Here is a 22,733-nt window from a genome sequence, read left to right on the forward strand (position 1 = left end):
AAGAGGTACTGTTTGTATTGCTTGCAGGGAGCTCTGGATATCTTCTTCTGAGGTTGCTGCTGCTAATGCTGCCATAATTTGTCGCTTCTGTGCTAAGAATTGGGTCTCTTTTTTATATGCTATTTGCTCATTGTTGGTGCTTGAGGCTGTTATTGCCGGACGTTTTTGTGATGTTGTTAACCATTGATCAATAGCTCTTTTACTTAGCAGATTTATATCATATTTGTTCCACCACTTAATTTTTATTATTCTTACTAAATATTGTATGCTTGCACATTCCTCATATGCTGCTGAATCATATTCCCAAGTCATAATCCAGCTTATTCCCATAGCTGCTATAAATGAAATGAATTTGTACTCTTGTAGAAATGATGACTTGCTTTTGAAGTATTCATACGCCATGCTGGCTTCTTTCGGGAAGAAGGCTTCTATTGGTCCGAAATTCTGGAACCATGATTGGAACCATTTGGGAAATTGTAATGATATCCCCTTCCTAAACCATATGAACCAAGAATGGAGACTTAGTGATAGGAATAAAATATGGTTCCATGCTTCTTGGTAATCATAATAGGTATAGCTTTGAGGTTCAAACTTCAAAGAGAAGTTTTTAGACTGATATGGGGGTAATTCCCATTCTTGTAGAGATAATATTTTCATAATTTTTATTTTTGAATAAATAGGTTGTTTGGTATTGGAGTCTCTATAATGTGTTAATTCAATAGATCCAGTGTCTACTAATATGAATTCATAGAATTTTTGGGTTTTTTGTGGGTTAATAAGAATGTAATGGAAAGTGTTTGGGAAAATAGTCTTGTATAGGGTTTTTCTGTCTTTTTTGAACCACTCTTTTTCAATGGTTAATATTTTAATAGGATTGGGCTTTTCATAGTAAGGAAACTGTTCTTTCAAAGGTTGAGTGTTGTAGAGATCTGATGGTTGTAATAATGTAAATTTATTATTAGTAGTAATTGAAGGGCTCTTAGAAGGTAATGATGATGATGATGCTTTTACAACCTGTGACATTGTCATAGGTCTTAATGATAATGGTTTTGCTGGTACAGGGATAATAGGTAATTTTGTTTCTTTTATTTGGTCAAAAGGTTGACCATAATCTTCACTAGAGGCTGGTTTTTGCTCCATTCTTTCCCTGCAAAAATTCTCTAGTAAGAAAGTCAGGGAGTGAATTTAGTTCTCCTTTTATATGTTCAATAGTAAAATCGAAGCATGATAAAATGGCTTGCCATCTTGCAAATATTTGTTTTGAAACCAAATTTTTTACATCATTCTCTAAAACATTTGGAGCTGCTTTACAATCAGTTCTTATTAAGAAGGTTTTATTAAATAAATCTTCTTGAAATTTTGAAACACATAATACTATGGCAAGTATTTCTTTTTTAACTGTGGGGTAGTTCTTTTGGGCTTGGTTCCAAATTCCTGAATGATATTTTACTATTTGTTCTTTTGAGCTATTAGGAGGTATTTGTTTAAGAATTCCTCCATATCCTAATTCTGATGCATCTGTTTCTACAATTAATTTGGCCGAGGGATCTAGTATACTTATGCAAGGTATTTCTTTTACTGCATTTTTTATTTTTATTATTATAGAAGTCATTTCTTTTGTCCATGGAGGAGGGTTTTTTCTTAACCTCTTATAAAGAGGTTCGCAAGTAACTCTTATACCAGGTAAGAATTCTGCTACATAATTTAAACATCCCAAAAATCTTTGTAGTTGTTTTTTGTCAGTTATTTCATTTGGAAATTTATCTGCAAATTCAATGGCTCTTTTAATAGGTACTATAGTTCCTTGATAAATTTCATATCCTAAGAACCTTACTTTAGTTGTAAAAATTTTCATTTTCTTTTCTGATAAAACTAATCCTTGTTCTTTTATAATATCCATGAATTTTTCTAGATGATATATATGCTGCTTTATTCCTTTTGAGTACACTAATACGTCATCGAGATATACTATAGTAAATTCTATATGTGGGTAAAATATATTATTCATTATTTCTTGAAATTCGCTTGGAGCATTTTTTAATCCTTGAGGCATTACATTCCATTCGTAATGTCCAAAGGGTACTATAAAAGCTGTTTTATATCTATCTTCCTCTTTTACTGCAATTTGATAATAACCTGATTTTAAATCAAATTTTGAAAAGATATTTGCTTTATTTAATCTTTTAATTAAATCACTTTTATTTGGTAAAGGATACCTAATCCATTTTAATACCTTGTTTAGAGGTTTATAGTTGATAACTAATCTTGGAGCACCTCTTTCTATTTCAGATGCTTTCATCACATAGAAGCAGCTCCAGGGTGATTTTGAAGGCCTTATTAGTCCCTTATCTAGATATTCTTGTATTTCTTTTTTACAATATTCTAGATACTCTTTGTTCATATGTATCGGTTTTGCCTTTGTTGGTATATCTTTTTCATTAAACCCATCTTCATATGGTAAAGATATTTCATGTAATTTTCTATGTTGAAAAGCTGTGGGATTTAAACTACATAATTCTTTTTTAATTTTTTCTTCAATTGCTTTTATTTTATTTTGTATTTCTGGAGTTTGTAATTGTTCTTCTATTCTTTTATGTGTAACTTCTTAGTTTAAGAAGTTAATTTGTCTTGTCTTCCTTTCTATAATATTAACTTGACGCGGTAAGTGTTGTAAAATTTTCTCTAGACTCAAACAATTAATTTGTCTTACTTTTGTTTCCATTACACTAACATGGGTAGATAGGTGTTGCAACATATTGAGTTCATGCTGTTTTGGTCTTGTGAGAAATTCAAAATGGACAGGATGATTGGGGATTCTTGTACAAGTTATTCCGTCAATGTCGACACTAAAGGGATATAATAATAAAGTAAAAGGATTTCCTAATATAACTTGATGAGATATATTTCTTGCTAAAAAGAATGTAGTGGCAAAACATACCCTATTTTTACAAATTTTTGCTTTAGATAACTTATAGTCTATAGTCATTTTGTCATTTTCTGCCATTAAGACTCTTTCTGTAGTTTTCTCATAATATTTTGTGGGTATTAATCCTTCTTGTATACAATTAACATCAGCTCCTGAATCTACCATAGCTATTAAATCAAATTTTTCTTCTCCTACTATCAAAGTTATGGTAATGAACCATTTTTGACTTACTAATAATGTTAAAATATTTATATAATTTTCTGTACCTAGGTTAATATAATTCTCGGGAACTGTTATATTACTAGTCTCTTCATTATTTTGCAAAGATTGTTCTTGTATTTTTATTATGTTTTCTCCTTCTATTTTTAGTAATCTGTAGTCCATATTAATATTTTGTTGTTTTAATTCTGAAACTTCTCTTTTTAACTTTTTTATCTCTTCTTTGAGAGAATTAAGGGAAACTTCTTCTTGTGGATTTTTAAAACGATTATAAATTTCTTTTATTTCTATTGGTCTTATTTCTTGCTTACTTTCTTCTTCTTTTTTAACTAATTCAGCTAATTGTCTTATAAACTCATCCCTTAATGGTGTATCTTCTAACTTGTCAATTATTTTGACTAGTGTAGAAGTTTGTTCTTTAGTTAAAACATTTACAGTTTTTTCACAGTTTCTACAGTTACATAATCCTATTCCTAAATAATTATTATTATCCTGTTCCTCTTTTCCACTATTTCCTCCTGAGCTCTCTTCTTCTGACATAAAGTCTAATTGTTGTATAAAATAGTCTTCAGTTTTAGAAGAATCCTCATAACTTGATTCTTCTTCTGATTCTGAATTGATTAGTATGGCTGTTAAAGCATGTTTAATTTCTTTATTTTCTATTTTATTTATTTTTTGTTCTGTCGTACATTTATTAGCATAATGTCCTTGTTTTTTACATTTCCAACATGTTACTTGTTTTTTCTTATTAGAAAATTTAGGTTTTCCTTTAGGAGTCTTATGGAATTTTTTATGATATTTCTGTTCATAATAAAGGGGTTTGTCTATATTATATTTAGGTTTTTTATAAATTTTTTTCTTTTTAACTTTATACTGTCCACTAGGTGCTTTTTCAGGAGTTATTCCATATTGATAACAAAAAGTGCCAAGCTCTCTTTTACCCGTGACACTTTCTTGTTTTATTTTCTGTTGTATCTTGGTATCTGTGCATACTTCTATACCTGTTTGTACTATTATATTATGCAATTGTCCAAAAGTTAATGAATTATAGGGAATCTGGGTCCCAAACTGTGTTTGTAGTTTTTGTAATACTTTTTCAGAGAATAATTTTGGTAAGGCTGCTACGAATCTTTCTTTCCAGAAAGGTGCATGTGCATCATCTCTTATCATAACTTTTGACATAAAAACATCTTTATACCATCTATAATCAGACATGGTTGGACATCTTAAATTCATTAATTGAGTATGTATCCTATCTTTAAAAATACTGGGATCTCCTACAAAATTTTTAATAATAGTATATATTAATGTGGATGTAGCGTCTGATGACTGATCTTCTTGTTTAATACTATTAATAATTAATTCTTTTTCTTGGATGCTGAGAAAATTATCCCACCAACCCTTTAATTGTCCTGTAAATCCTTGAGTTATCATAATTGCTGCTTCTTTATCAGAAGCTTTTCTCATCTTATAGGCAGTTGCAGCCATAGTCATATTACACATTTGATCTAAAATGGCTTGTTCACTTAATCCATCTATATTCCATTCTACTAAGTCTGATCCTGAAAAACTATTTTGTACTAATTGTGTTCGTTCTTCTAGGCCTACATCTACTGGTGATGGTCTAGGATAATAATTTCTGGTTTTAGGATAATCTCTTTTATAGGATATTTTATTTAATTCTAATTCTTCTTCCTTTTGTAATGTATTAATTGTTAATTTTTCTAGACTAATACTTCTAAGTTTTTCTTTTAGTTCTTCAACTTCTGTTTCTACTTTAGATTTTAAGCTAATATTATCTAAACTTTGTAATTTATATATAGGTTTTTCTATGGGTTTTTCTACCTTAATAACTTTTTCCATATTTTCCATTCTTCCTAACTGATTTTTCATTATATCTAACATGGTATTAGTAAAGTTTAATTGTTGATGTAATTTCTTAATATCTCTTTTCTCTATGTTTCCATCTGCATTACTATCTTTATAGGGTGTTGCTTCAACTTCAAAGTCTTTTCCTATTGGTATTTTAATAGTTTTTTTAGGGGGATATTCAGATTCTATTACTGATCCTGAGCTTGTTCTCCAAACAACAGTTGGTTTTGTTAAAGGACATAATTTCTTATCGGGTTTGGAGTAATAATTAACGTACCAGTCAAAGAAGTATAAGCTAATTCTATTTTCTTTCATAAAATCATAAAATAGTTCTCTTAGTCTAATGACTTCATTTTCTGAATGGTTGGTGAAATACCAATCTCTTAGTGGTTTATTATAATCAGCATTAAAATCTTGTCTTATCCACTCTTTATCAATCTCAAATGGTTCTTCCTTTATAATTACTGTTAAAACTTGTAATTCTCGTGGATCAAATTCTGAAGGTGATTTATATACAGCAGTGGCTATGTAACACCCTAACTACCAAAGCTCACGCTTCCGGCTGCGCAACTCTGATAACTCGGACATTACGACGACACTTATACTATTTTATACTAAAATATGAGCCTGTTTAAAAACTTTAAACCGCAATACCGCTCCCAAAAATACTTTCGTTCGATAACGTACATCCAAGGAGACCATACATCTTACAAAAACTCATGAAGAGTACATCCATATATATACATACATATACAAATAATATTACAGACATTAACCAATACAATTTCTATCCCTCTTATAGAATATATCAAGATAAAGGCGAGGGTACAATAATTAATAATCTAAAGCAATACAGAACATCACAACAACAACTAAATAAACTCTTCATAACTTCTGCGCCCAAATCCTGAAAGGGGAAAAATGTAAGGGGGTGAGAACATCATCCTCGAAAGGGTTCTCAGTAGAGGGTTTTTGGGAATTACTGTAATAGGATACATGAAGATAAACCGTATCAGTGATTATTAACCATCTTATGCCTCTTTTCAAAAACAACAGTTTACAATAAAAGTAAAGTCAGAAATCTTTTCTGAAAGAGGAACCGTTCAATTCTCAAAACATCAAAGCATTTCAAAAAGGTTTATCTATACTGAACCAAAATAACCTTTCATATCTCATTCCAAACCAGAACCACAAAACCGAAATCAACCATCGGTCCATCTCATTCAACCACGGCCCTAGGCCCAAACAATCCAACCACAACCAATCCACCACAACCCAACATAGATCCAGAAGCAAACACAAGTAGGAAGATGCAAACACAAACAAACAGATATTGCAAGTAGAACAATTAGCAGTTAATCACATAGGCAAACCAAGTACAATATGCATACCCAAACAATGTCACATAGATGCATATGATGCATGCCTGTCCCTAGTGGCTGATGATATCATCTGTCGGTTATAGAGCCAACCCGACAAGTCCTGGTAGCTAACCATTGGACTGTCCCTCTGTCATGCATCCCCAACTCGAGTTATACTCGTCATAACTTGATCATAATCATGATCTATATCCATCACCCTCACTGGTGAATATATACGGGGGCGAGCTCATCCGGGTCTTTCACAGTGCCCGGCCACACTTATGACATAGGGTCAAAAGAGTATCAAGTCTCAACCTGGAGCACGTGGTGGCTAGCCACTGCTACTACCCAGGGAAACTCGTAACTCCGATAGTGGAAGTGCAAACGTCACAACTTATCAATATCTCAGCATAAATGCTTTCATTCTCAATCATGGATCAACATCCATCTCAGCCATCCGGCTCACGGTTCAATCCAGAACCAGCCAATATTCATATCATACACAGCCATTCCGGCTCACGGTTCAATCCAGAACCAATCAATATGTATAAACATACACAGCCAATCCGGCTCTCAACAAAACAGCACTTCCACATTCAAAATCATCAAATTCATGAAATTGGCATTTAAGCCATAAATCATTTTCTCTATTCATTTCACTTTGAAATCAAGTTTCAACTCTTTTCAGCCTTGGCTTTAGAAATCTCGTTTCTTAAATCATCTCAGGCTCATAAGCCAAATTTACTCAAAGTGAGTTTCCTTTTTAAAACAGAGCCACTCTCGGCATTCTCTTTCCAAAACTTCCAAAACCATGGCAAGTTAAGGATTTATTTCAAAGCATTCAAAATCACCCATCCAACAATGGGATTTTATAACAAAAGTTTCTCGGCAGAGTCCCAAGTCTTTAGGGAAGGTCAACTTATATAAATTCCTTAAAATTCATTGAAACTCTTAAAATCATAAATCCTCGGTTCAAGTAAATAAAACTGAATTTATTATAAGACCGATCATACAAAATCACAAGTTCCAACCCGGTCCAAAAATCAACTCATTTGAAACGGAACCGGTTCATTTGAATCAAACCATTTTCAGGTTTCTTTTTGGAACCCATTTTTCCAACTCTTCCAAAATGCCTCAAACTTGATTACTCAATCAAAAGTCTAGGTTCCTTTAAAAATCACTAAAACTCCTTTTTATATTGAAATCAATATTAAAACATCATTCTTTCCTTCAGTGATTCAAACGGTAAAAATAGTTCAGTTCTAAATAAGCCAAACTCAATGTATAAGGTTCATCAAATAAATTAAGCTTGAAAACATAAATTTTCTTTTAAAAAAAAATCAAATAATACAATTTCTCAAATCCAACCCTTATTAAATAACCTTACAAACAAGTGTAGGATTTTGTAGAAATTTCGACAGCACCTCCCCTAAAACCTGGATTTTTGCCACCCGGTTCGGGTCCCAACTAAACCATTTCTCATTCCTTTTCAACAGCTCAAAACCAGAAATCAATTTAAAGCAAGCTAAATCCAACAATCGCCTCAGTGGCGTATCTCAAGGATACCATTTCAAAATCAACTCAATATCGAGCGATATAACTCATTTCCAAAGCTTTAAAGAAGCGGTTCAATAACAAATCATTTGTCCAAAACCAAATCAATTAAAATAAACCAGGCTGAATTCAAAAGTGCATTCGACTTTCTTGTCCAGAAAATCAACTCAACTCAATTCCATTCACAACGGATTAAACCCGATTTCAAAGCTTTAAAAGAATCAACTCAAAACATTACATTTCACAAAGCCACACAACAACTCAACCAAACCAACATCCATAATCATTCAAGTCAATCAAATAATACACAAGGCAGATACAATCACCAAATACACAATATCTCACATCAGTATCCATATGTAATAATTCCAATACATAAAACATAGTTTTTGGAAAGCGCCCCTACCTCAAAACGCAAATCCATAACCCAAACGTCTCACAGAGTCCTTTCCGTCTCAACTCGAAATCCACAATCACAATTCCGGCAGCCAAAACCTCAGCTCCCAGTCACGTTCGCAACAACCATAGCAACACTAATCGTAACATACAATAATCAGGACTCTACCCCACGTTATCAAAACTCGTATTCATTAACCGAACACAACAGAATACTAACGCGAGGCTTTCGAAATATACTTACTTACCGAAATAACACAAAGGAACAACTGCGACTCCGAACCGACCTGACAACAGCCCCGTAGCGGCAGAAAGCTCCGGTGGCTCAACAACCACCTTAGTTTCGATGCACATTTATCGGAACTCAACCCTGTGTAACCAAAATCTCAGAATCTCTAACGAAATGTATCAGGGCACTAACTTTAAGGGGTTTCGGAAACCAAACGCTTACCAAGAAAAACAGTTTCTGGCGGCCACAATACCGATCCCGGCAGCCAAAGGCGTGGCAGCCATGACAACAACAGTAGTGGAGTTTCAAAGGTGGCAGAAACCCCTCCTTCCACGGCTCCCATGGTGGCTCCCGACAGAGACTGTGGCGGATCTGAATGGCAGCAGCAGTTAGCTTTCTTTAATGGCGACAAGAACAATGGCAGCGCCCAAGGATGCCGGCGGCGGCGGCGGCGGCAGACCAGAGCACCAGAAGCAGAGAGGATTCATCTTGCTTCCCTCTCACACGTCCGTTGCACAGCAGTGGCCTCCACTGGCGACAGCGGCGGATCCCCACCTCCTCCCAGTCTCAGACGCGAGTTCTCCTTCGCATCCACCTGTCATGCTCGACGGCGACCACTACAGACCCTTTCAGAGCAGCGATGGCGGCGAGGCTTGAAGCAGCACCCTTCCTCCTCTTCGCGGCGGCTCTATCGTCGACAACAGCAGTGCTGTTGGAGGTTATGGAAGCAGTGACGGCAGAGTTGGCAGTGGCAGAATCGCGACCGGGCAGGGACGCAGGGCATGGCTTCGACGGCGGCGCTCCCTGCGTGCGGCAGAGCGTGACGGCAACGAAGCCTCATCTCCCTCCCTCGCGTCACTCACTCTCTTCTCGTTCAGATCTCCCTTCCTCTTTGTTAACGACGGCGGCGACGGTGGCAGTGACTCCCACCGCGCCGCCTCCCTCTTCTCCCCTCTATCTCGTTTTTCTTTTGCTTCTGTTCCTTTCTTTCATGAAGAAAGAACAAAAGGAAACTGTGCGTGCTATAGCTGCTGGGTTCTGGGGGAAAAAGGTAGCTAGGTTAGGGTTTAGGCAAAATTAGGTTTAGGGGTAATTTGGTAATTTCAAATAAAATTGGGTATAATATAATAATTGAAATCCAAATTAAATCCAACACTATTTGTACATAGAAAATACTATTTGCTCATCAATTTCACAAATTATTTTCAATAAAATGTCCAAATCCAAAAATTAGAAATAATATACTTAATTTCTTCATTTTCCAAAATAGCAGTAATAATATTTAAAATATTACTTATCTAATCCAAATCATATAAAATCCTTATTATTTCATAACTATCAACTTTATACTTTAAGTATAGAAAATAATCCAATAATTATAAAATTGGATAATAATCATAACTTATCTCAAATCCAATAAATCAAAACTTGCCTTAATTATCTATAATAAAATAATCTCTGAAATTAAGGCTATAAATAATTGTAGGATTTGAGACTTGCTCATAATAAGACTTTTCAAAGATTTTGGGTCTTACATTCTACCCACCTTATAAAAATTTTCGCCCTCGAAAATTGATACAAAATGAAAGAAGTTCCATAACAGTTCACCCTTAAATACATTTAAGGAAAAAGCAAAAATATCTTAACATATAAACATATATATACTGTTTTCAAATACTTGGATGGGCGTATGCATAAAGATACAAGGTAGGAGTGTGATTGCCAAGCAAGTGTTACAAGATAGGCTCAATGCACAAGGTCATATGATCTCAAGGCTTTACAAACACTTGAGGTGCCAAAATAGGGTGCAAATCAGGATAGGCGTTCACAAGGCAAGGTGATAATTATTGTGGTAAAAGGATACAAAGCATGTTGGTATTTAAACTGCGGCATAATTCGCTGACGAATCTCATTCCCACTTCAGAACTTCAAGTTCCTCAACTCCACCAATCATTTTACAACCTCATGACCAATCATAAGCCTAGCAACCGCAAACCCGTTCGCAAGGAACAAAACACCCACAACTCATAACGTTGCACACCTACCGTTTCAACTTCCGTATACACATATCATGTTTTAAAGAACTAACGCATCGTGTCACTGCGTCTACAAGTCGCACGTGATATCAAAACAATTCTCGAGTCTACTCAGAAGGATACAAGATTTAAAAAGGAGAGTCAAATGCCAAGGATAGTACTCAAAGACTTAAGGGAATGTATCCAATTCCCAATAAACAAGGACACTCAAGTAATGAAGTTTGCTAGACTCAATTCAATTGACAACTTCAAGATAACCCTTGGATAAAAGAAGTTCAATAGGCTCAACAAGAAAACCAGCGCATCAGTTTGAAACAAACTCAAACTGAGTCGATGAAGTATGAGGTTTACAGAAGAGAATATTTCAACCCAAGATAAAGCTCACAGAACTCAAGAGCACGATTACAAATACTTTCGAATACATTGTTTTTAAAAGAATCAAAAACTTGCAAGAAAGTCACCTCACAGTTTAAAAGAAGGTTAAGCAACAAACATCCTTCAAAAGAGTAACAAAAACATAAACGTGACTTTGCTTTAATACAATTTCATGTTGAAACAGATCATGTAGAATTTTAAAAGCAAATGTACACAGATTTAGCTCAGAGCAAAAAATATTTCCTCAACTATTTTAGAAAGATAGTTAGGTGCACAACTTAACCAAAAGCAGTTCATAAAACTCGGAAGAAGAATCAAATGCTTGTTCAAAAATCATCAAAGTCCATATTCAAACAAGCGTGTATAACATTTATAGCGAGACTGAAAGAGGAAGTTAAACTTTTTTTTTTTTGAAAAGAAACTCCGAGACACCAATTTGCTTACAATTTGGTAAAGGAAATAAGTGGTGCGTTACAAACGAACCGGTTTTCACTAAGCAAGGAAACTTCTCAGAATTTCATTTAAAATAGCGTATGCCAACTTTAAATTAATTTCGTCAAAATTGAACAATGGTTTCAATCTTAATCAAGCAACAGAAAAATAAATTCAGTGTCGAACCTTTTCAAAGGGAATTCAAAAGTTCAAAAAGTCCGAAACAAGAATCCAAAGTATACTTGAAATCACCATCTCAGAAGGATATTCAAGAAAATTAGGATGTACTTAAAAAGAGTCAAGCCATGCAAAAGAGGGTTTTAAATCAAGGTAGTTCAAACAAGATTCACTAGTCGTGAAACATCCAACAAGCTTCCAATTGACCCAAAAGAAAAGTCGTAGGAAAAGACAACTCAATCATTAGTAATTTCTCAAGGATAAATCTTTGACTAAAAACTTTTGTAAAGATAATGAGAGGATATATAAATGATGCACTATTTTGAAACAAATCAAACTAACTCACATAAGAATGGGATTCACAAGATCGGAAAAACCAAATTCAATGGTAATGTTCACAAAATGTAAGAAATTAGTTAAAAATAAAGTCAAGTATGACATTCATATGGATGGAAGGTTTAATAGAGAATAAGTCCGTTCATAAGAAGAAAGCTATGAGTCCAACATCTTCAAAAGAACAACAAGGGCATAAATCTTATAGCATGCTAAATCAAACTCAATTCAAAATAAGTTAAGTAAAGCTTATCAAATGAGACTCAACTGGGATAAAAGTGAAAAAGCTTTCCTTTCCAAAATTTTGAAAAATATCCAAACACACAATCAATTAAAGATGTCCATTGGAACTATAGTAAAATTACTAGAAAGTCAAATTTACTTTTAAAGTAAGTGCAATTGTGTAAACCAGTAAAAGTACAGGCAAGATATTAGCAAGAAATAGTTGTTAAACTGTATAAATAATTTCAAAGTCTCATATATAGAAAAGTATATATCTAATCAACAGCAATTTATAAAATCTCAAAATTGGCTGTAATCACTGTCAAGTAAGAGAAAAACTGAATCAACAATTTCTCAAAGAAATGAAATCAGAACCCGGAGTTAAAAGTCACAGCACGTCAAGACAAGTTCAAAGCTATATCAAGGAATATTGGAATTGGGAAGGACTCAAACAGAGAAAGACAGATGCAACAAGGATTTCAAACAAGCATATGCAATTGAGATCAAACAAGAATGCATATGAATAGAGAAATAGAGTGGAAACATCAAATTACTTTTCAAGGGAAGTAGCAAACAAGAACTTCAAGTTAGGCTATGAAAGAACAGGTCGACTCGAACAAAATCCAAAACACACAACTGAATAGCCTCGAGAAATAGTTTCCAACGTTCCCAAAACCCGCGATTCGCTTTACTCGAGACTCGTATATCGCCTATGATAACCCATCAGTGCTCTCATGTACATAATTCACTAGTATTAAGCCGGCCAAACTTAATACCAAGAATTATGCAATGCAAGACTAACAGCGTTAATCAATAGACCGTCATGTGCATAAAGCTCTAATTCTCGTCATTCGACAAGACCTAATACATGATAAGCGCTCAGAGTATGCAATTGAAGCATAGTTGGTCCATTCCTCAGGCTCTACAGGAAGGACTGCTCTGATACCATATTGTAACACCCTAACTACCAAAGCTCACGCTTCCGGCTGCGCAACTCTGATAACTCGGACATTACGACGACACTTATACTATTTTATACTAAAATATGAGCCTGTTTAAAAACTTTAAACCGCAATACCGCTCCCAAAAATACTTTCGTTCGATAACGTACATCCAAGGAGACCATACATCTTACAAAAACTCATGAAGAGTACATCCATATATATACATACATATACAAATAATATTACAGACATTAACCAATACAATTTCTATCCCTCTTATAGAATATATCAAGATAAAGGCGAGGGTACAATAATTAATAATCTAAAGCAATACAGAACATCACAACAACAACTAAATAAACTCTTCATAACTTCTGCGCCCAAATCCTGAAAGGGGAAAAATGTAAGGGGGTGAGAACATCATCCTCGAAAGGGTTCTCAGTAGAGGGTTTTTGGGAATTACTGTAATAGGATACATGAAGATAAACCGTATCAGTGATTATTAACCATCTTATGCCTCTTTTCAAAAACAACAGTTTACAATAAAAGTAAAGTCAGAAATCTTTTCTGAAAGAGGAACCGTTCAATTCTCAAAACATCAAAGCATTTCAAAAAGGTTTATCTATACTGAACCAAAATAACCTTTCATATCTCATTCCAAACCAGAACCACAAAACCGAAATCAACCATCGGTCCATCTCATTCAACCACGGCCCTAGGCCCAAACAATCCAACCACAACCAATCCACCACAACCCAACATAGATCCAGAAGCAAACACAAGTAGGAAGATGCAAACACAAACAAACAGATATTGCAAGTAGAACAATTAGCAGTTAATCACATAGGCAAACCAAGTACAATATGCATACCCAAACAATGTCACATAGATGCATATGATGCATGCCTGTCCCTAGTGGCTGATGATATCATCTGTCGGTTATAGAGCCAACCCGACAAGTCCTGGTAGCTAACCATTGGACTGTCCCTCTGTCATGCATCCCCAACTCGAGTTATACTCGTCATAACTTGATCATAATCATGATCTATATCCATCACCCTCACTGGTGAATATATACGGGGGCGAGCTCATCCGGGTCTTTCACAGTGCCCGGCCACACTTATGACATAGGGTCAAAAGAGTATCAAGTCTCAACCTGGAGCACGTGGTGGCTAGCCACTGCTACTACCCAGGGAAACTCGTAACTCCGATAGTGGAAGTGCAAACGTCACAACTTATCAATATCTCAGCATAAATGCTTTCATTCTCAATCATGGATCAACATCCATCTCAGCCATCCGGCTCACGGTTCAATCCAGAACCAGCCAATATTCATATCATACACAGCCATTCCGGCTCACGGTTCAATCCAGAACCAATCAATATGTATAAACATACACAGCCAATCCGGCTCTCAACAAAACAGCACTTCCACATTCAAAATCATCAAATTCATGAAATTGGCATTTAAGCCATAAATCATTTTCTCTATTCATTTCACTTTGAAATCAAGTTTCAACTCTTTTCAGCCTTGGCTTTAGAAATCTCGTTTCTTAAATCATCTCAGGCTCATAAGCCAAATTTACTCAAAGTGAGTTTCCTTTTTAAAACAGAGCCACTCTCGGCATTCTCTTTCCAAAACTTCCAAAACCATGGCAAGTTAAGGATTTATTTCAAAGCATTCAAAATCACCCATCCAACAATGGGATTTTATAACAAAAGTTTCTCGGCAGAGTCCCAAGTCTTTAGGGAAGGTCAACTTATATAAATTCCTTAAAATTCATTGAAACTCTTAAAATCATAAATCCTCGGTTCAAGTAAATAAAACTGAATTTATTATAAGACCGATCATACAAAATCACAAGTTCCAACCCGGTCCAAAAATCAACTCATTTGAAACGGAACCGGTTCATTTGAATCAAACCATTTTCAGGTTTCTTTTTGGAACCCATTTTTTCCAACTCTTCCAAAATGCCTCAAACTTGATTACTCAATCAAAAGTCTAGGTTCCTTTAAAAATCACTAAAACTCCTTTTTATATTGAAATCAATATTAAAACATCATTCTTTCCTTCAGTGATTCAAACGGTAAAAATAGTTCAGTTCTAAATAAGCCGAACTCAATGTATAAGGTTCATCAAATAAATTAAGCTTGAAAACATAAATTTTCTTTTAAAAAAAAATCAAATAATACAATTTCTCAAATCCAACCCTTATTAAATAACCTTACAAACAAGTGTAGGATTTTGTAGAAATTTCGACAGCACCTCCCCTAAAACCTGGATTTTTGCCACCCGGTTCGGGTCCCAACTAAACCATTTCTCATTCCTTTTCAACAGCTCAAAACCAGAAATCAATTTAAAGCAAGCTAAATCCAACAATCGCCTCAGTGGCGTATCTCAAGGATACCATTTCAAAATCAACTCAATATCGAGCGATATAACTCATTTCCAAAGCTTTAAAGAAGCGGTTCAATAACAAATCATTTGTCCAAAACCAAATCAATTAAAATAAACCAGGCTGAATTCAAAAGTGCATTCGACTTTCTTGTCCAGAAAATCAACTCAACTCAATTCCATTCACAACGGATTAAACCCGATTTCAAAGCTTTAAAAGAATCAACTCAAAACATTACATTTCACAAAGCCACACAACAACTCAACCAAACCAACATCCATAATCATTCAAGTCAATCAAATAATACATAAGGCAGATACAATCACCAAATACACAATATCTCACATCAGTATCCATATGTAATAATTCCAATACATAAAACATAGTTTTTGGAAAGCGCCCCTACCTCAAAACGCAAATCCATAACCCAAACGTCTCACAGAGTCCTTTCCGTCTCAACTCGAAATCCACAATCACAATTCCGGCAGCCAAAACCTCAGCTCCCAGTCACGTTCGCAACAACCATAGCAACACTAATCGTAACATACAATAATCAGGACTCTACCCCACGTTATCAAAACTCGTATTCATTAACCGAACACAATAGAATACTAACGCGAGGCTTTCGAAATATACTTACTTACCGAAATAACACAAAGGAACAACTGCGACTCCGAACCGACCTGACAACAGCCCCGTAGCGGCAGAAAGCTCCGGTGGCTCAACAACCACCTTAGTTTCGATGCACATTTATCGGAACTCAACCCTGTGTAACCAAAATCTCATAATCTCTAACGAAATGTATCAGGGCACTAACTTTAAGGGGTTTCGGAAACCAAACGCTTACCAAGAAAAACAGTTTCTGGTGGCCACAATACCGATCCCGGCAGCCAAAGGCGTGGCAGCCATGACAACAACAGTAGTGGAGTTTCAAAGGTGGCAGAAACCCCTCCTTCCACGGCTCCCATGGTGGCTCCCGACAGAGACTGTGGCGGATCTGAATGGCAGCAGCAGTTAGCTTTCTTTAATGGCGACAAGAACAATGGCAGCGCCCAAGGATCCCGGCGGCGGCGGCGGCGGCAGACCAGAGCACCAGAAGCAGAGAGGATTCATCTTGCTTCCCTCTCACACGTCCGTTGCACAGCAGTGGCCTCCACTGGCGACAGCGGCGGATCCCCACCTCCTCCCAGTCTCAGACGCGAGTTCTCCTTCGCATCCACCTGTCATGCTCGACGGCGACCACTACAGACCCTTTCAGAGCAGCGATGGCGGCGAGGCTTGAAGCAGCACCCTTCCTCCTCTTCGCGGCGGCTCTATCGTCGACAACAGCAGTGCTGTTGGAGGTTATGGAAGCAGTGACGGCAGAGTTGGCAGTGGCAGAATCGCGACCGGGCAGGGACGCAGGGCATGGCTTCGACGGCGGCGCTCCCTGCGTGCGGCAGAGCGTGACGGCAACGAAGCCTCATCTCCCTCCCTCGCGTCACTCACTCTCTTCTCGTTCAGATCTCCCTTCCCCTTTGTTAACGACGGCGGCGACGGTGGCAGTGACTCCCACCGCGCCGCCTCCCTTTTCTCCCCTCTATCTCGTTTTTCTTTTGCTTCTGTTCCTTTCTTTCATGAAGAAAGAACAAAAGGAAACTGTGCGTGCTATAGCTGCTGGGTTCTGGGGGGAAAAAGGTAGCTAGGTTAGGGTTTAGGCAAAATTAGGTTTAGGGGTAATTTGGTAATTTCAAATAAAATTGGGTATAATATAATAATTGAAATCCAAATTAAATCCAACACTATTTGTACATAGAAAATACTATTTGCTCATCAATTTCACAAATTATTTTCAATAAAATGTCCAAATCCAAAAATTAGAAATAATATACTTAATTTCTTCATTTTCCAAAATAGCAGTAATAATATTTAAAATATTACTTATCTAATCCAAATCATATAAAATCCTTATTATTTCATAACTATCAACTTTATACTTTAAGTATAGAAAATAATCCAATAATTATAAAATTGGATAATAATCATAACTTATCTCAAATCCAATAAATCAAAACTTGCCTTAATTATCTATAATAAAATAATCTCTGAAATTAAGGCTATAAATAATTGTAGGATTTGAGACTTGCTCATAATAAGACTTTTCAAAGATTCTGGGTCTTACAGGCTATATGTGGCCTTCTTTTGTCAATTCCTACAATATCATCAATATTTCCTATTGATGAATTATCTATAGAATTTCTATGGCTAATAGTTTCAACATTATCAGGAATTCTTAATGATTGGGATCTATTCATTCTGATTCTAATATCAGGTCCTTCTCTTATTATTTCTCTTATCCTAGTATTTTGTATTTGTGGTTCTTCAATACCATCAGGTATTATCCATTCTTCAGGCATTTTACTTTTTAATTCTTCATGTCTTAATCTTCTAGGTGTTTGTATATTAGATCTTTTTAGATTTGCATGCATGATTATCGTTTCTTCTTTTGAGGATTGTCTTAATGCTTTAAAGTCATAATTAACATTAGTAATCTTATAATATATTCTATAGATTATTTCGAATGGATCATATTTCTCATTTATAATTGTCTCATCAGATCTTACTTGTAATTTTAATGCTTGCCAGGTGTATTCATTTTTTAAATTCATAACATAATTTGGGTAACAATTAAAGAAAACTGGTCCATCATGATAGTTACTTTCTAATATTCCTATTAATGAGTCACTAAAATTTTAGAATCTGGTATCTCTTAAAGTTAATAATATAAGCAGGTTAATTCCTATTCTAAAATTAGGTTTTACTGCTACTTGTATTAATCCTATATGAATGAAGTTATATCCTTTACTACTATGTTCTTTCAATTTATCTTCTTCTAAGATGGTAATAATCTTATTATTACTTGTTCCTGGTTTACAATATTCTAACATATGAATTTCATAATTTTTTCCTTCCCAGAAGTTTCTTTTTTTATATACTTTATCTTTATCTATTATAGGTATATTCCAATTATGAAAACTTTCTTCTAATTTAGCTATTTCTAATTCATTTTTAGTTCCAGAGGTGGAAGCTTCATCATTATCTGTTTTTATTACTAAAGAATTATTTTTCCCTAGATTTAAACTACTCATCGTTCTCAATAAACTAGCCATTTTATGGTTAGAACTTTGTGAGTTACGGGACCACCCTCGCTAATCAACGGATTCACTGCCTTACTAGGACTTACAACCGGGATTACAATCTGGGCTGACCAACGTATTAACAGTTCTCACTGCTACTTCAAAGTTGTAACTATAAAATATTTGAGGTTTATCAAGAAGATTTGTAATAAAAATCCAGTTAATAATAATTTCTTTATAAATGTTATCAGATACCTTCCCCTTGGGCAGGCTCTGATACCACTTGTAATAGTTGGGCTAATATAGGCTGATTTGTTTCTTGTAAAACTTGTAAAGGTTGAGATTCTAGATCTTGTACGGGTACTGTAGGTTGGGGATTGCCATCCATTCTTTGAACGTTATATACATGTATTCTTGATTCTATCTCTAAAAGTTGTCTCATGCTTTCTACATGTAAGTAATGCATCCTTCTAACATAATGAATGTGTTTATTCTTGATAGTTTGTCTAGCGGTTTTTACTGATTTTTTGGTTTTAATTTGTTGTAGAAGCTTTTTGGTTCTGATTATTTTCTTGTTCATCTTTTTTATTTCTACTTTTAATTCCGAAGATTCAGTTATTAGTTCTCTTATTTTTCTATCTATTGCCATTACTCTTGTTTTCATATTTCTTCTAACTAATTTTAAAGATCTAAGCCTTTTGTAAAACTCTTTCATGGTATAAGAATAATAACTAAGAAAATAAATGAAAGAAAGATAGTAAGCTTACAAAGATGAACTTGTACTTTTATTGCTTGCAGAGTTGATACACTTCTTGAAGATGATTACAAATACTTGGAGAATTTATAAAGTAAGAAGATATAAGAGTAGAGAGATTTCTTGAGTATTCAAGTTTTTGATGCCCTTGAATGAGTGAGGCCTTTGGTATTTATAGACCCCAAATGATGACTATTTGAGTACTGTTTGCCGACAGTACTGTTTGCTTTTACTGTTTGCCGACATTCACTGTTTGCTTTTACTGTTTGCCGACATTCACTGTTTGCTTTTACTTTTTACTTTTACTTTTTTACTTTTTTTTTTTGAAGATCATTTTTCTTTATGATTGGGCTTTTACATTTATTGCATATACAATACTTTTTACATCTCAAATGGGTCTTGAGAGTCTTGATAATAATGAGCTGGGCTGGACTGCACCTCTTCGTCTTCTCCAAGAGGTACTGTTTGTATTGCTTGCAGGGAGCTCTGGATATCTTCTTCTGAGGTTGCTGCTGCTAATGCTGCCATAATTTGTCGCTTCTGTGCTAAGAATTGGGTCTCTTTTTTATATGCTATTTGCTCATTGTTGGTGCTTGAGGCTGTTATTGCCGGACGTTTTTGTGATGTTGTTAACCATTGATCAATAGCTCTTTTACTTAGCAGATTTATATCATATTTGTTCCACCACTTAATTTTTATTATTCTTACTAAATATTGTATGCTTGCACATTCCTCATATGCTGCTGAATCATATTCCCAAGTCATAATCCAGCTTATTCCCATAGCTGCTATAAATGAAATGAATTTGTACTCTTGTAGAAATGATGACTTGCTTTTGAAGTATTCATACGCCATGCTGGCTTCTTTCGGGAAGAAGGCTTCTATTGGTCCGAAATTCTGGAACCATGATTGGAACCATTTGGGAAATTGTAATGATATCCCCTTCCTGAACCATATGAACCAAGAATGGGGACTTGGTGATAGGAATAAAATATGGTTCCATGCTTCTTGGTAATCATAATAGGTATAGCTTTGAGGTTCAAACTTCAAAGAAAAGTTTTTAGACTGATATGGGGGTAATTCCCATTCTTGTAGAGATAATATTTTCATGATTTTTATTTTTGAATAAATAGGTTGTTTGGTATTGGAGTCTCTATAATGTGTTAATTCAATAGATCCAGTGTCTACTAATATGAATTCATAGAATTTTTGGGTTTTTGTGGGTTAATAGGAATGTAATGGAAAGTGTTTGGAAAAATAGTCTTGTATAGGGTTTTTCTGTCTTTTTTGAACCACTCTTTTTCAATGGTTAATATTTTAATAGGATTGGGCTTTTCATAGTAAGGAAATTGTTCTTTCAAAGGTTGAGTGTTGTAGAGATCTGATGGTTGTAATAATGTAAATTTATTATTAGTAGTAATTGAAGGGCTCTTAGAAGGTAATGATGATGATGATGCTTTTACAACCTGTGACATTGTCATAGGTCTTAATGATAATGGTTTTGCTGGTACAGGGATAATAGGTAATTTTGTTTCTTTTACTTGGTCAAAAGGTTGACCATAATCTTCACTAGAGGCTGGTTTTTGCTCCATTCTTTCCCTGCAAAAATTCTCTAGTAAGAAAGTCAGGGAGTGAATTTAGTTCTCCTTTTATATGTTCAATAGTAAAATTGAAGCATGATAAAATGGCTTGCCATCTTGCAAATATTTGTTTTGAAACCAAATTTTTTACATCATTCTCTAAAACATTTGGAGCTGCTTTACAATCAGTTCTTATTAAGAAGGTTTTATTAAATAAATCTTCTTGAAATTTTGAAACACATAATACTATGGCAAGTATTTCTTTTTTAACTGTGGGGTAGTTCTTTTGGGCTTGGTTCCAAATTCCTGAATGATATTTTACTATTTGTTCTTTTGAGCTATTAGGAGGTATTTGTTTAAGAATTCCTCCATATCCTAATTCTGATGCATCTGTTTCTACAATTAATTTGGCCGAGGGATCTAGTATACTTATGCAAGGTATTTCTTTTACTGCATTTTTTATTTTTATTATTATAGAAGTCATTTCTTTTGTCCATGGAGGAGGGTTTTTTCTTAACCTCTTATTAAGAGGTTCGCAAGTAACTCTTATACCAGGTAAGAATTCTGCTACATAATTTAAACATCCCAAAAATCTTTGTAGTTGTTTTTTGTCAGTTATTTCATTTGGAAATTTATCTGCAAATTCAATGGCTCTTTTAATAGGTATTATAGTTCCTTGATAAATTTCATATCCTAAGAACCTTACTTTAGTTGTAAAAATTTTCATTTTCTTTTCTGATAAAACTAATCCTTGTTCTTTTATAATATCCATGAATTTTTCTAGATGATATATATGCTGCTTTATTCCTTTTGAGTACACTAATACGTCATCGAGATATACTATAGTAAATTCTATATGTGGGTAAAATATATTATTCATTATTTCTTGAAATTCGCTTGGAGCATTTTTTAATCCTTGAGGCATTACATTCCATTCGTAATGTCCAAAGGGTACTATAAAAGCTGTTTTATATCTATCTTCCTCTTTTACTGCAATTTGATAATAACCTGATTTTAAATCAAATTTTGAAAAGATATTTGCTTTATTTAATCTTTTAATTAAATCACTTTTATTTGGTAAAGGATACCTAATCCATTTTAATACCTTGTTTAGAGGTTTATAGTTGATAACTAATCTTGGAGCACCTCTTTCTATTTCAGATGCTTTCATCACATAGAAGCCTGTACAGCTCCAGGGTGATTTTGAAGGCCTTATTAGTCCCTTATCTAGATATTCTTGTATTTCTTTTTTACAATATTCTAGATACTCTTTGTTCATATGTATCGGTTTTGCCTTTGTTGGTATATCTTTTTCATTAAACCCATCTTCATATGGTAAAGATATTTCATGTAATTTTCTATGTTGAAAAGCTGTGGGATTTAAACTACATAATTCTTTTTTAATTTTTTCTTCAATTGCTTTTATTTTATTTTGTATTTCTGGAGTTTGTAATTGTTCTTCTATTCTTTTATGTGTAACTTCTTGGTTTAAGAAGTTAATTTGTCTTGTCTTCCTTTCTATAATATTAACTTGACGCGGTAAGTGTTGTAAAATTTTCTCTAGACTCAAACAATTAATTTGTCTTACTTTTGTTTCCATTACACTAACATGGGTAGATAGGTGTTGCAACATATTGAGTTCATGTTGTTTTGGTCTTGTGAGAAATTCAAAATGGACAGGATGATTGGGGATTCTTGTACAAGTTATTCCGTCAATGTCGACACTAAAGGGATATAATAATAAAGTAAAAGGATTTCCTAATATAACTTGATGAGATATATTTCTTGCTAAAAAGAATGTAGTGGCAAAA

The 22,733-nt window shown here is 34.5% G+C and overlaps 2 long non-coding RNA genes across 2 annotated transcripts; both read right to left on the bottom strand.

Annotated features, from left to right (window-relative positions):
• Positions 1-5,724: 5,724 nt before the first annotated feature.
• Positions 5,725-9,767, bottom strand: LOC140175360 (uncharacterized). Its single transcript, XR_011866023.1, has 4 exons — positions 8,780-9,767; positions 8,577-8,698; positions 8,339-8,465; positions 5,725-5,924 (listed from the first exon to the last, which is right to left on the bottom strand). It is a non-coding gene; the product is annotated as an uncharacterized lncRNA (long non-coding RNA).
• A 3,419-nt stretch (positions 9,768-13,186) lies between these two features.
• On the bottom strand, positions 13,187-17,116 carry LOC112711507 (uncharacterized). The gene is made up of 4 exons (XR_011866024.1): positions 16,320-17,116; positions 16,117-16,238; positions 15,879-16,005; positions 13,187-13,463 (listed from the first exon to the last, which is right to left on the bottom strand). It is a non-coding gene; the product is annotated as an uncharacterized lncRNA (long non-coding RNA).
• Between the last annotated feature and the right edge of the window lie 5,617 nt (positions 17,117-22,733).

Source organism: Arachis hypogaea, chromosome 9, assembly GCF_003086295.3.
Source record: "Arachis hypogaea cultivar Tifrunner chromosome 9, arahy.Tifrunner.gnm2.J5K5, whole genome shotgun sequence".
NCBI classification, from domain to species: Eukaryota; Viridiplantae; Streptophyta; class Magnoliopsida; order Fabales; family Fabaceae; genus Arachis; species Arachis hypogaea.